Below are 16,390 nucleotides of genomic sequence, written 5' to 3' on the forward strand. Positions count from 1 at the left end.
AACCGGCACCGGAGCGCAGTGACCCGAGCTCATACCAGCTGAGGCCCTGCGGTGTCAGGAGCAGAACCGGCACCGGAGCGCAGTGACCCGAGCTCATACCAGGCTGAGGCACTGCGGTGTCAGGAGCAGAACCGGCACCGGAGCGCAGTGACCCGAGCTCATACCAGCTGAGGCCCTGCGGTGTCAGGAGCAGAACCGGCACCGGAGCGCAGTGACCCGAGCTCATACCAGGCTGAGGCACTGCGGTGTCAGGAGCAGAACCGGCACCGGAGCGCAGTGACCCGAGCTCATACCAGCTGAGGCCCTGCGGTGTCAGGAGCAGAACCGGCACCGGAGCGCAGTGACCCGAGCTCATACCAGCTGAGGCCCTGCGGTGTCAGGAGCAGAACCGGCACCGGAGCGCAGTGACCCGAGCTCATACCAGCTGAGGCCCTGCGGTGTCAGGAGCAGAACCGGCACCGGAGCACACTCTCTCAGCTCATGCTGAAACTACAGCCAGACCAGCACAGCACTATCTGGCCCAACCAAATTATTAAATTACAAAAACAAAATGACATTACCTATTGGAAAGATGCTACTAAATCACAAAAGAAGATGGAACTCTATTTACGCCTGAAAAGATATTATAAACCAGCAGAATACCTTAGCTGTGTGAAAGAGCATAAAGTGAGAAAGACCCTGACCAAGTACAGGCTGAGTGACCACAGTCTGGCTGTAGAGAGAGGTGTGTGTGTGTGTGTGTGTGACCACAGTCTGGCTGTAGAGAGAGGTGTGTGTGTGTGTGTGTGACCACAGTCTGGCTGTAGAGAGAGGCTGGCACAGGCAGAGATGGCAGCCGAGAGAGCAGAGGCTGTGTTCACTGTGCTCTCAGAGACAGGTGGAGACAGAAAAACACTTCCTGATACACTGTGATCACTATCACAGCATTAGATCAGACTATTTCACTAGATTCCAACAACTAGAACCAAATTTTATGACATTACCAAATTCAGAAAAATTAAAGCATATTCTGGGAGAGAACTCCAGCTCAATCACAACAGCAGCAAAATATGTGACGGCCTGCCACAAACTCAGAGAGTCAGCCAGTGGACAAAACTAAAGTCAGAATCATCCTTATCTTGTCTGAATGTTGGTACAAATGTACAAAGGTGTTTTTATTATTATTATTTATTTATTTTTTATATATAAATGTACTCATACTTTTGTTTACTGATTGATTTATTGAATTTATTGATTATTTGTGTATGTAATGTCCATTTATTTAATGGCCAATGCTTTGGCAATACTGTACAAGTCATGCCAATAAAGCTCATTTGAATTTGAATTTGAATTTGAATTTGAGAGAGAGAGAGAGGCAGTGAGAGAGAGAGAGAGAGAGAGAGGCAGAGAGAGAGAGAGAGAGGCAGAGAGAGAGAGAGGCAGAGAGAGAGAGAGAGAGAGAGAGAGAGAGAGAGAGAGAGAGAGAGAGAGAGAGTAACACACACACACACACACACACACACACACACACGAGACAGCTGATTCACTTACCTTTTTTAAAGTAGGTCTACCATTAATATAATATAAAATGTCTTTCCAGTCAGTCTGTAATTCTATTAAGATGAATAGCATTCATTTAGAAACATGGATTTTCATTTATTGTCAACACTAAGCATCATTAGTAGAGATAGCTAGTACTATCAGTTATTGAAAAACACACATTGGTCAACCACTAGAATTAAAAACTTTTATGTGCAGAACAAAAAGGATATTACTATATATCCTGACAGCCGCAGGGTTGAGAAATACTGTTACTGTCACTGTACTGCGCAGTAACATTTGGTAGTAGTTGATAAGCAATGATAAAGTCTAATCAAACTGGCGCAGCTTCAGCTCAGTGAAGGGGTGTGGGTGTGGGTGTGTGTGTGTTTATAACCTTAAAGCTCCTGCGTCAGTCGCACTGCATATTAACCCTTGTCGAAGAAATCTAATATGTTATGCACTATGTTTTACATTTTCTATATGTTTGATTTTTCTTTATTAATGGAATTGCTTAGAAAGGCAGTAATAAGATAATAAGATAATTTGCGCGAGGTCTGATTTGATAGAACAAAGAACAGTTATTGATCTTATGAATATGATGTATGAACATTGTATACAGCTGGAAATGAGAAATGTGTGACCGTTATATGACAGTAAACGAGCAAACATATTCTAATGTGGAAGTGTAGTGTTATGAGCCTCCACTCAAGGGTAAAATATGATAAACAAGTCAAAAAAAATATGCGTCTACGAAAATATGATCAGTGGTCTAGAGCAGGGATTCCCAAAGTGTGGTACGCGAGCTACCACCAGGGGGTGCGCGAGAGGAAAAATGTAATGGCTGTCTGTTTTTTTAAGTAGGATTTTTCCACACAATAAAAAAACATGAACAGTAAACATTTCCTTTGTAAATTCCTTTTCCTTTTATTTTAAATAAAAAAAACTATCATTTATTAGTTTTTGATAAAACAAATACATATGAAATGCACAACGACACACCTAAAGTCGCTCACGCACATAGGCCTACAAGCAAACTCTACACACATGAGACGCGCGGAACTCTCCGCGCACATATGAGACGCGCGCACGCACACACAAACTCTCCACGCACATACTTATATGAAACGCGAGCACACACACATTCTCAATGTGACCCGAGCACACACACAAACTCTCCGCGCACATACTCATGAGAGACGCGAGCACACACACACACAATACCATAAAGATGTGGAAAAGTCGATCAAAAGTGTGGCTACATTTCTCCAGGCTCGATGCAGGCTATGTGCGGTAAAATAATTGCTGCAAAGCCCGGTACCACGACAAATATGATGAAGCCCTTGACAGTGCACGGAGTAAACATAATAGCAGAAAGTTGCTCCTTCTTCGACTGGTAAATGAAGATAGGCTATACCTTGTTGATCAGTCTGATAGTGTTTATATTGCAATAATGACCAACTGAATGTACACTGCCGTTCAAAAATGTGTTGGTTAGTCAGATTTTTTTTTTCAGTAAGGATGCATTAAAGTGATCAAAAGTGACCGTAACAACATTTCACGTGTAATGTTACAAAATATTTCTTTTTTAAATAAAACTAAATTACGCGGCTGAAAATAACCGTGCTTTCTGTTACTGAGCCTGTGTCTGTCACTGGTCCTCTTAAAAGTGGAAGCTTGTGCGTAGCTTTGTTGCATTATATTGAAACTTTGTTGATGTTGTTATTGTCATGTGTGTTCTGGTTATTTGCGCATGATTAAACATGAGTCTTTATATGGCGATAAAACAAAGCTTTGTTGCGTTATTTTTTTGAAGTGGGGATTAGGGGTGCGCCAACCCGGTTGGGATATAGTAGGGCGTGCCCCGGAAAAAAAGTTTGGGAACCGCTGGTCTAGAGTGATAAGAGAGAGTTGAGGCTCTAAAAGAGGACGATTCCTCCTCTTCACTTTCACTCTGTAATCTCTCTGTGTGTCTGTGTCTCTGCTGGCCTTTTCATGCAAGAAAATACACCTCATCAAACACTATTGGAAATGTGTGTCTCTTATTCAGAGATATAATATTATTATCCACCAGACGCTCTTCAGCTCATCACAAGGTAATTAAAACATGTTTTCTTTTTATTTAAATCTCAACACAAATACAATGTTACTATAATATAAAGAAACTGAAATGTAATTCTGTGTTGCAAATCAATTAGTAACAAATGTGGTAACACTTTACATTACGGTTCATTAGTTAACATTAGTTAACAACATTAGTTAGCATGAACTAATAATGAACTGCACGTATAGTTCAAATGGCCATTAATAAAGCTAAGTTAGGAAAAGCGACGGGGGTTGAAAATATTCCAAATGAAATACTAAAATCACCCAAACTATTCGATATTTTGTTTGATTTATTTAAATGGTGTTATGAATCCGGCAAAATACCATCTATGTGGCTTAAATCTATTATTAATCCGATACCAAAATCCCAAAATGAGGATCCAAGGGTGCCTTTGAATTATAGAGGGATTAGTTTAATGAGCAGTTTATAAACTGTATTCTACAATACTTAATGAAAGGCTCATGGTGTACCGAGAGAAAGAAGAGATCCTCATTGAAGAACAAAATGGGTTCCATAAGTCAAGATCATGTCTTGATCTACAATTATAACTAAAATAAGAAGTGAAAATAAGCATACATATTCGTGCTTTATTGATTTTCAGAAAGCTTTTGATATGATCAAAAAGCTCTTTATCGAGATGATCTGTAGATGAGGATTTGTTTGTACATGCTGTGTGTGTGTGTGTGTGTGTGTGTGTGTGTGTGTGTGTGTGTGTGTGTGTGTATGTATATATTTGATTTCATGTATTTCCCCGAATGATTTGTATATGCGACCGGAAGATGTTTGCTAAATAAGTTTGTGGTGTCTTGTAATCCAACGTGGGATGGGCCAAATGTTTGGCATGACACAGAAATAAAATTTAACTAACTAACTATACAGCATTTATTAATCTTTAATATTAATTTCAACATTTACTAATACATTATTACAATTTTGTTAACATTAGTTAATACACTGTGAACTAACATGAACAAACAATGAACAGCTTTATTTTTATTAACTAACATTAACAAAGATTAACAAATACAGAAACAAACGTATCATGGTTAGTTCATGTTAGTTAATACACTACCCAATGTTAACTAATGAACCTTATTGTAAAGTGTTACCACAAACGTCAAACTTTGATATGTTTTGCCACAGATATAATGCAGAAAGGAGAAATGAATTGTGACGGCAGATCTGCGGAGCGTCTCGAACTGCAGGAGAATTAAACATCAGGAAAACAGAGAAAGAGGAAAATGACAAAGAAAGAGGATGAGATTCAAGCTCTTGATCCAGGAGAGAAACAGATCCGGAGACGAGTCAGACACAACAGCCTTAACAGTGGAACACCGAACTGTGAGTCTTAATGATCTTTAAGATAAAACACTGTTACACATTTTTCTTCAACTTGATGGCAATTTTTGATCAGTTTTAACTAGGAATGCCTGTGTTTGTGATCTCATAGTTTCTCCTGATCCAGACGGACCAGCAGAGATTGACTCAGATGATTCAGAAACGCTCACAGAAACTCACGGATCACATGACGATAATGAAGAAAGCTCAAACTCTAGATGTCACACATGGCTCAAACATGCAGCATTAAGGGGAGACGACATGGAGAAATCAAGAGTAATGCCGAGTTCACACTGCACGATTTTCAAAGCAGTCGAATCACTGTTGTTTTCACACCGCACGACTCTCTGTAACACTCACTGTCACTGCTGTGTTCACACACACACGATGGATCCGCGACAGGAGGTTTCACACTGCATGACTTTACAAAAGAAAGAATCGCCGACAATTAGGGTTGTGCCGATGGACGATATCATCGTCCATCGTGATGGCTGACCGACATCACGATGGAGAGCCACCATCGTGATGCCACGCCCCCCACCCTGTCAGACCAGCCCAGTGTCACGGCAGTTCGTGAAATGGTCACGTTATTTAATCTGTTGATTCGTGTATACCAGTGGTTGGGAACCTACCAAGCGAGCTACACCTGGCTCTTTGGGAAAAACCATGTGGCTCGCAAGGTTTCTCACCCTTTACCAACAAACGATCGATAAAAAAAATTAAGGCACATCAACAGAGATCGGCTCTCTGTAGAAAAAGCAGCCAATTACAATTCCCTTGTTGTACAGCCTACCGAAGTTAATGAAAAGTTTATGATAGTAATAATATTCAAGTTGTACCGGCAAAAGTGTGTGCAGTGCTGTTCGCGAGTGTCACGAGTCACCACAGCAATCAACTAACGTTAACCGCTTACGTTTCTGTGGTAACCTAGAGCTCCTGCACTGGGATTCAAGCAGATGCAGCTTGTTTAAGGTGATGGCAAAAAACATTTTAGAACAGCAGCGAAAATGTAAAAGTAGGCTATATAAACTTTAATATATCATTTTATTGAAACGGGTGCTTTGCTGTGCAAAGAGACATTTCGAAACATTTCACCCGCTGGCCGCTGGTACTTTCACTTTAGCCGCAGAGACCCTTTTATGTCCTATAAATGTGTCGTATTGTTGATAATCCGCGCAGATTTCAGTTGACGATTTTGCTTAAAGTTATATTTAAAATAAATATTAAAAGCGCGATAATTCGCGAAAGAGAACTGAATTCTACTGACAGGATGCTGTGTGCGCGCTCCGAGCGCAACACGGACAAGCATAGTAGCCTTCGTCTTCGTTTGCGCACCTAAACGGCCAAATAAACACAGAAATATATCAAAATGCCAAGTCGAGTATTCCCGTAAACACAGTAGATATAAGTACAGTGTGCATTCTCTCTCTCTCACACACACGCACACACACAAAGAGGATTTATGCTCATCAGTTGGTAACTCAACCTCACAGTGAAAGACCTTGCCCCCCCCCCCCCCCCCCCCCCGACGATATCATCGTCCATCGCGATGTTTTACTGTAAACATCGTCAACTGCCAATTTAGGGGACATCGCCCAACCCTACCGACAATGTGTATATGGAAGAGAGATTAACCAAGAACCCATTGTGTCATTTATTGGTTGTTAAAGTTAAACAACAGTGAATGCAGCAAAACACTGGAACAATGGGAACAGAAAATACATATGAATATAAAAGTCCTTAAACACAAAACAGGGGAAACAAGAGTCGAGTCACCTTCATTTATACAGCGCTTTTCAAAGCAGCTTTACAGTGATAATAGGGGATTACAGTAACAGAGATTGTTTAGGCTTTACAGCAGCTCTAGAATAAAGTTATTGTCCAGATAAAGTTAGTTTGATTGATTCACTTCTGTTGCACAGATCATTAGTTATTAACTTAGCGGCCGCACACGACACCAGTTGTGTTACAAGACAAGAATTGTCACAGATTTAAAACCATTTTAAGACAGTGTTTTTCCGGTATGATGTTCTTAAACTCTTACTAGAATTGTAAATAAATATGAACTAGATTTATTTTTTAACGAAACTAATTCACTATATGTATTTCACAGTATTTCACTATAGTGAACATAGGCTACTACCAGCAGAGAACAAACCTGATTATAATTTTCAGGAAAAAATAAAATAAAAATGTTTTGATACTTAAACTGCTTGTTTGTGTGTTTCTTTTCATATTGTACTTTTTTCTTTCAAAGGCCAAAGACGAGTGTTGATTGAGCATGTTCATCACTAAAGCTTTAATAACTAATAAACACAAACTCTTACACTGATGCAGGAATCAAGATCATATGTTCACAACACATCTGCAATGCTGAAACCCTGCTTCTAGATTCAGAGATTACAAGAATAAAATACAATAAGATTTTTAACATTTAAAAAACTGAAGCAGATATTCATATTGAATTGCACAATAAGCAACAAGTACAGACTTTATATTGACCATGCAGTTTTGTTCAAATATGAAAAAGTCGCAGAGATTCATCCTTCTGTTTCTCATTGACACATTGACTTCTCAAGGTTGTCTCAGCAATTGTTATGAATTCAAAAGGTTTTTTGATAACGTCTGTGCAGCTCGTCTGAATATGTGAGCAGAATTTAGAGAAGAATGATGTCAAAATGACATATAAAAGTGTTGGCACTTAATCTGGACTGAAAGACTGATGGACCCTGGAGTATGGTTGTGTTGTTTTGGTATGACAGTGATGACAATTGTTGACAAAAGTCCCTGTGACTGGATGAACACTTATTTAGGTCTGAGTTAACACATGAGTACAGAATATCAATCGCATGAAACAGAATTAGGGCATTATGAATCAAATAAGTACATGAATGTATTGTATATTTATTATTTTAACACACAGAATATTCACTGCAGTTTTCATCTTTGTCCACTAGATGTCAGAAGTAGATTTGAGGTGAAACTCAAAGGCCTTTAGTTTCAGGATCAGAGACAGTGAAGAGAAATCAGAGAATCTGATCTGAAGCTCAATGAGGATCATCATGTGTCTCCAGGGTGGCCATTTCCATAACACCAAAAAGGAGGACACTTTGCGGCATTTAGTGAGACAAGAATAATTGCACAGGACTCTGGTGTACTCGCAACTACAATACAGTTTTGTCCATCATATCGATATCATGATCCAGTGATTCTGAAATACTCTATTCATTGCCAGACAATTTGATCTACGATATATCTTGATGTACAGGTAAACTCGAAATATTAGAATACTGTGCAAAAGTTAATTTATTTCAGTAATTCAATTTTTATATTTGTTATAATTATGGCTTACAGCTTATGAAAACCATTTTGAATTTGGGGTTTTCATAAGCTGTAAGCCATAATCATCAAAATTATAACAAGAAAGAATTCACTTACCGCACTCAAAAACAGCTTTGCGGCTTTAACTCCAAAACGGCACGACATAAAGAAGAAATGTTTCACAGGTATGGTAGGCATTGCGTGCTAACGAAATTTGACGTACATGACTTGAGTGGTTTTCAAGGAAATCTCAGTGTTTCGTCCTGCATTTCAATCGTCCTGGCTCTCCCCTATTGTTACTGTATATGAGTGTTCATCTTAATGTTCCTCATCTGTCATTAAAGAGAATGAAGGAAAACACCAACCTGTTTGTTCCTCTGTATCTTCATCTCTCATTCTGCAGGGTTCCTCCTCAAACTCCATCTTTCAGTCGTTTCTCCTGTGGGAAGATGGGAATAATCCCAGGATTTAATCTCTCATGGCTTCACCGACTGAAGGAGTGAACTGCCATCACACAATCCTCTCAGTTATCCAGCTTTAAGTGTTTCGCTAAGAGTTTCTAACTCATTTAGCTGCTTTCTGTGTCGCTTTTAGTTTTACATCATATTTATCATAGACTAATTAAAGAATTGGGGAGTTTTATGCTAGAACAAACAAACACTCTTGAACTCAAAATGTCTTTGTTATATGGTATGTCTGAAATAATGTAGGCCTATTCTTCAGTTGCTCATATTGTGTTACATCTTGTGTCTACCAGGTTTCAGCCGTTCATTACATAAAATATTGCTCAACACAATTCATAACCTTCACAAATTCGTCATGTGATCATCCAGTCAGAGCGGAGTTTACGCGCGTAAATTTTCAAATCGGACATGACGAACGTAGCCTAATCATTTCGGATTTCGTAATAAATCGGATTTATTCAGAGTTTGACCAAATATTTGAGATTTTTATTTTAGTAGATAATTAATACAATGAATGTACTAACAGTTTTTTTTCTCATCAAATCCGATTATGTTTATCAGTGGTTGTATATCAGGCAGGGACACTTTTGTGTGCATTTTGTTTTGTAATTTCACCGGAACGAATAGAGAATCTCCACAACGGATTGAAGCGCGCGTCCGAGTGAAGACTGTGCGCGAGCCACAAACACAGTATCCATGCCACTGATCGCAGCGGCAACGAGCACTTTGATCACTTTATTTAAAAATCAACACATTTCAGCGCTAGGTCGCCTCTTATTTATTTAACAAACAAACTAAATGAATGCTCTGCTAGTTAACTGAAGATGTTTTGTTTATTTGTATTGGTATATTAGTGCCGCGAGTTGTTTCAAAAGTGGTGGGACAATATCAACCTTAGCAAAAAGTGGTGGGGACATGTCCCACCCGCAAATTACGCATATGTTAAAATAACTCTTGCCTGAATGGGTTATGCTACTGCTAGATCGGACGTTGACGTCACTTCTGTGAGTTGAGAAAAGTCAGTAAAAGTCAGGAAAACAGATCAAAACAGGGCAATAATAAAGGAGAATTAGCCAATATGACTAAAATGTCCAGATGGACACTGTCAAAACGGCAATCAAGAAATGAACCGATGACTTTAACCCTCGGAAGTACACATTGCAGAACATAACGCAGAATTTAGCAGTCAAACTCATTCATCGTTGATTCAAACCTTTTTCAGCAGCTGTCAGGGTCGAGTATAGTGCAATCTGGACGGTGTAAAAGTTGCCGATGTCTCTGGTAAGGTTAGGTTAGTGTGCACATGGCCATGGACATATTTCACGTCCCATATTTAATTTCATTTCAAGTCATTCAACTGTGCTCTCCTCAGAGTTATATTCACCATCTATCTCCCACCAGGTGTACGTTTTTAGAGTTGCTCACTATCTTTACTGTTTAGTAGGCTATAGCTAGCCTATCACTTTGGCATTAGCGATCACTTGAATATACAGCTACAACTTATCGCGCTCAATCGCATCTGCCTGCTGATCACTGATTGGCTAAAAGTGCGTGCTCGTCGGTGATGTCAACACTAAGCTGACTCTGCATGGGCGCGCGTGTGTGTACAGTAATGTCATGATGACTGATTTTATGGACTACATGCACACTTTAGTTTAGTTTTTTAATCAATTAGACTTTAAAATGTAGATGTTTGAAAACCGCCGAACTGACCCCAAACCAGCCCAAATTTTGTCCACCCGCCCAAACCCTTTTTTACCCGCACAATCAAATTCAAAACCGCCCAATTGGGCGGGAACCCGGCCAATCTGGCAACACTGAAAGCAGCGGCTCGGGTCAGTGCTGACACCTTGTGGACAAACTCATTAACACACACATGATTTAATATGAGCTACACTAGTTTTCAGGTTCCAAATTAATATACTGTTTGTAGTATAAAAAATATTAACCAAAGTGATTAATGCTGCTGTCATTAACTAAGTTAAATGGAATAAAGTTGAAATAAAGTGAAAATAAGGTCCGCTGCTGCCATCTCGTGGTTTAAAGTGGCACTACATCCCTAAAGATCCCTACACTCTTTGAACAGATCTCTCACATAGTCTAAATTGTTTTATATAAATTAGTATTTTTCGAACATTTTAGATTATATGTAGGCTATTTCTAAAGATCCTTTTAGATTAATACATGTCCATTATGTCTTGGTAAACTTCCCTGTAGTTTTCATTTTCACCACACGATGGCGTATCACAAACAGGTTCAGTGTAACGAAAGACGTGGAAATATATTTATATATAAAAAAATTATTTCACTTTCACTTTCCTCATATTTTTTTTCAAAAGAAAGTTACACACAACCTAACACTTTTTGACTTTCTCAGTTTGTGTAAATCTACTTAGGGTTCAGAGTATTTCTTTTTCCCACATTAATTTCCCACGTCTAGTAGCCTAGTCTTTTGTTTAGGTTTTGTTTTATTAATGCAGCGTTTCTTGATTTACCCTGAAAGAATGGAAGTGAAATGTGACAACATGCCCCATATGAGGGGTACATTGTAACATGGCCTGACAGATTTAAAATATTATCTGATCTAATAAAAAAAAAAAAAGATAAACTAAAATAAGATACAAGAAGAAACAAAAACAGTTCAACTCTGTGTGGAAACCAATATTTGACGCTCTGTAATCAGCCCAACGCTGGATCTGCTTAACTCATTTTGTATTTTATTTTATTTGTTTGTAAATCAAACATGGCAATGTTAAATGTTTTTTGTTTTTCTCTCAACAGTTTACTCAAGGAGCTCCACCAGTGTAATTTGTGAGTGAGTGTGGGCATGCGTGTGTGAATGAGACAAAAAAATTACATTCATTTTTGTTCTCTATATAGTTGATATGGCAACTAGTAAAAGTAAGTTTCGTCATGCTGAAATGTGTGGATACTTTTAAACCGTGTGTGTGACAACATGCCCCGTGTTAGTGTGTGTCCCGCTTGATACAGTAATGTCTACAGTCTGCTGAAAAAACAAAACTCTTCTTCTAATTATTTTTCTGAGATTAATTCATTTGTTGATTGGTTTGATCATTTCTTTCTAATAGTGAAAACTAAGAAAACAGCGGAAATCATTTTTTGATCCTCAGGATATTGGAGATCATATGCCTGTATATGTTCATAATCGAGAAATCACACATGTGCAATCATACAAGCGCTCTGGACACACTCTCTGGTGTGGAACACGCATGTTAATGTGTGAAGACTTCACCAGAGACTGGATTTTTTATGAAGATTATGGTTTTATGGAGTTGATAGGAAAATTATGTTAGTTTTTTTTAGGTTGTTCTAGAAAGTGTTCAGATTAGCGGCGTATATTCTTATGTTTATGGGTATGAATATGCTGTGTAATTTTTAATGTATCAGGTTCTGTCGAAATGCTGGCTATCGAGTCCATCACACATTTCCCTATCAGGGACAATAAAGAATATTTCAAAATGGTTAATCTAACTATTTTCCATATCCTGAAGACTAGGGCTAGACTCTTTTACTGCAGTGAATATCCCAATGAAGTCAGTTTATGCACACACTCAAATATTACAGTCTTGACTACAAGTATGTATTGAACATTTCAGTTATTGTCGAGGGGGAAAACGCAAACGCCACAATGTTGCCACACTGTGAGCCTCATGTTCATTTACAGTGATTGATGAATGATATCTTAAAAAAAACATGTTTCTCAACATATTTGTATTTAATATGTATTACAGGCTATTTCAGTGAAGTCTAAACAGGAAAACTACTACGAAACAAAACAGCAAAAATGTAAATAATAATTGTATATATATATATATATGTATTTGTGTTTATAGTTGTGAGTTATGATATGTATCAGATGGAGATATATTTATTTTTGTTTTTTACTGTGCTATATATTAAATGTGGTGGGTTATGATTTATGTGATTGTATTTACAGTGTGTGAGTATTTTGAGCCAAAGACAAATTTACTGATAAAGTGCACCTGAACTTAACCTTAAAAATATAAAACAATAAATATTTGTCTTTTTGTTTGTAAAGGGATATTTCGCCCATAAATGACCTTTCTGTCATCATACTCGCCCTCATGTTGTTCAAAACCTTGTCTTCCTTTGGTGGAGCATTAAAGATTTTGAATAGTCTATTGTTCTTTTGTGTACGGCAGACACAATAAATGCACAGGTACAGGTGATGACAGAATTTTTATTTTTGGAAGGAATGTCCCTTTAAGAGCAGACGATGTGTGGCAGAGCATTGTGTAATATGAAACCGAAAAACATACAGGAGTGGCTGAAACTTACAAACCATTTGTTTAATAACACAATCATTTTTATAGTCCATAGACATTCTACTAACTGTAAGTAACTTTGCAGCATATCAACTAGCAGTCATTAGAGTATTAGTAGACTGTGAGGTTACAGTTAGTAGCATAAGTTGACTAAAACTCAGTGATTCTTCAAAGCCATTAACTTTGTAAAGATTGTGAGGATTTATCTTTGTTCAGTAATCGCTGTAACTCAACCCTCAGCTGTTCTGTAAAGCTTAATATCACTCTGTCTGCATTTACTGTCTTTATCACACGATAGAGCGGGATATAAATCACGTGCATATACTGAAATCTTTATAACTTCTTCAGCAGACACTGGATGATGTTTCACATGAAGAAAAAGAACATGTATAGAATCATATTATGTAAAAAAATATGTAAAAAATAATAGGCTAATTATTCAGTAACACTACAATAAGGTCTCATTTGTTAACACAGTTAATGCATTAGCTGACATGAACTAACAATAAACAACGCATATTTTAAGGATTTATTCATCTTTGTTATAGTTAGTAAAAAAAAACAATTGTTCATTGTTTGTGAGTTAACTAATGTTAAATACGTTTGATATTAAAAATATATTTTAAATGTTTATTTTGCATAAAACATTCAGATGAGTATTACATACAGTACTACAGATACTTTCACGGTGAGTAATAATGAAAATAATACGGTGTTGAGTCAAGAATGCATTACACAAACATCAGCTTGTCATGCAGGTTTACAGCACAACAACATGTCTAAACCACATCAAAAGCTCACAGTGGCTTCAAGATCTTAGCAATGCAGAAAAGAAAACTATTCACTTACTGAATACAGCACATATGCACTAGTTAAAAAGTATAGCATGCAAAACACAAGTCATATTTTAGCATATCCTTCTTGACTCTTTTCCCCATCAGATTTCTACAAGTTTTGATATTTAGGCTACATAAAATTGAACTAAAATATCAAGCCAAGTCACCTTTATGTATATAGTGCTTTTTACAATACAGATTGTTTCAAAGCAGCTTTACAGAAATAACAAATGCACAATAACTGTATTTGTGTGTGTAAGTACTGAATGTGCCTTAGGCATTATTCAATACAATTCACATTTATTTGTATAGCGCTTATTATGGAGATGGACTGACCCAAACTTCTTCTATAGTCGTATAGATGTGATCTGTCAGCTGTTGATCTGCTGTAATACTGAAGATCTCCAGTAGAGAGAGACACTTCACATGACGTGTGTGTCTGATAGTTTTAATATCTGTAATGTTGTATTGTGTCATGTAATCTTTGAATATAACCAAATGTTTTCAACATTGCAGTTGTGATGTTTTTGGGAAGCTCGTGTCTGGTCTCGAGTCTAACAATCATGATTCCTGACACAGTGTTTTTCAGTCCAAACACATTAATCTCTCTTGCCATTTTTTCTTAATTAAAGGATAATGTACAACAAGGAAATTAACACACAAATCAATTAGTCTAGGTTTTTCTGTATTTATTTATTTTTACAAGAAGTTTGGACCCGGTTTATTCTCTCCTGAGTTACAATAAAATAATTTCATTCTTTAAAAACAAACAAAAAACAGTTTCTACAGTATCTATCTTATCATACAGTAACATACAGCAAAAACAGTGATTACATCAATGATTACTGTAAATGTCTCATTCCGAAAAAACATGTATGAAATTCAAACATGTACTTTATAATATATAGATTTAAACACATTCATATACTGAAAGTAAATAAGATTAATTTGTAGAAATAAATTTTACATTTATATAGCTAGTATATATACTGTAAAACGGCCTTTCTTGACCATGGACTTGATATTTGTTGATATTACATGAATCTGTATTGATTATAATAAATGATAAAGCTAAAATATATATACATTGTTTAACCAGCGACTGGAGATGGAGAATATTTTGCGGGTTAGGCAAATAGAACTGCTGCTTCCTAAAAACAGAAGAAGAAAAAACATTCTCAGAAATATAATATACACAGATCAATATAACATCAGATTTGCACACCAGTTCTACACAGTTGTAACTTTAGTTTCTTTATATCATGTGTAAATCTCTCACCTCGCCCTGGACTCTTCCCGAACTCTGCAATGTCATAAACTGGGAATGAAAAACACAGACATGAGATTTTAGCATTCATTCAGCATATGATCATGTAATGAGTTTGATTCCCAGTGAATGAATGAACCGATTCATGAATCAGCATCATTTTGAACGAAAGCATCATGGAGGATGCAACTTGCAGAATCTGCCAAATGTGATCATAATTATTGTATGTTGTTTTTATTTAGCCCTGCATGATTAAGCATAACAGACTTGAACTGAATTTCACATACAATAACGGATGTTTACATTTATTTCACAAGACAAAATAGTAACTACGTAATCTTGCCTAATATGCCTTTTCTATAAAGCTGTTATAGAGTGAATGAAAAAGCAGTTTAGAATCGATTTTACACCAGGGAAGATGAAACACTGTTATGATGAAAGATACATAACTGTGTTTTATCTCGAACATCATAAATACTCACAGTTTGGTTTGCCACTATAAATGCTGTTTTGTCTGTATAGTCTCGGCAGCTTCGGTTCATTAGATCGGAACATTTTGTTTGCCATTTTTTTCTTTCTCTCTTGTCTCTCTTTATCATCTGTTTTAAAAATATGGAGTTCCAACTTAGAGTGAAGTGAACACTGTAATTTTTTTTGAAGTTGTATATTATTGGAGTAGCCTATGTTTTACAAGAAAATACTATTTAAGTTTTTCCACTTCAAAACTTTGTTTAATTCACTGTGACAATTGTTTCTACAACCATTTTTTTCCAGTAAAGTTTAAAATTTGTTAATGATTGATGTGCGATACAGGTTTAAGTTTCACTATAGTATGAACAAATGTTCATATTTAAATAAATTAATAAAAATCTCTTTACAAAACAATTGCTGTAATAATTAAGTGTTTTAGTCACCTTGTGATGAGCTGAAAAGAGGAAACATCCAGTGCAGGTCTAAGATCTGTGCTGTGTTAATACTGTGCTTTATATGGCAGTCTAGTCCCTCCCCTGTGAAGGAGGCTCCCTTTACCTCTATACAGATATAAAACGTTGTCAAAATAATTCCAGTTCATGGATACGCGGAAGTGACAAAAAAATCTGCATTAGGAATTTTGAAGGCCAATTAAGTAATCAGTTGAGATCAATTTGTAAAGAAAGACTACACGCCTGCGCACATATATATTCAAACACTCATACCTGACTAAACACGTGATGTGCATGTGCACGCTATCT

At 37.1% G+C, this 16,390-nt stretch overlaps 2 long non-coding RNA genes across 2 annotated transcripts; one reads left to right on the forward strand and one right to left on the reverse strand.

Annotated features, from left to right (window-relative positions):
• Positions 1-3,397: 3,397 nt before the first annotated feature.
• LOC308705302 lies at positions 3,398-7,169 on the forward strand. The gene is made up of 3 exons (XR_014031899.1): positions 3,398-3,614; positions 4,769-4,966; positions 5,076-7,169. It is a non-coding gene; the product is annotated as an uncharacterized lncRNA (long non-coding RNA).
• Positions 7,170-14,873: 7,704 nt separating this feature from the next.
• On the reverse strand, positions 14,874-16,104 carry LOC308705614. The gene is made up of 4 exons (XR_014031948.1): positions 16,073-16,104; positions 15,641-15,757; positions 15,171-15,209; positions 14,874-15,042 (listed from the first exon to the last, which is right to left on the reverse strand). It is a non-coding gene; the product is annotated as an uncharacterized lncRNA (long non-coding RNA).
• Positions 16,105-16,390: the final 286 nt, after the last annotated feature.

The sequence above is a fragment of the Scardinius erythrophthalmus genome (assembly GCF_964197995.2).
Source record: "Scardinius erythrophthalmus genome assembly, chromosome: 17".
Taxonomy (NCBI): domain Eukaryota; kingdom Metazoa; phylum Chordata; class Actinopteri; order Cypriniformes; family Leuciscidae; genus Scardinius; species Scardinius erythrophthalmus.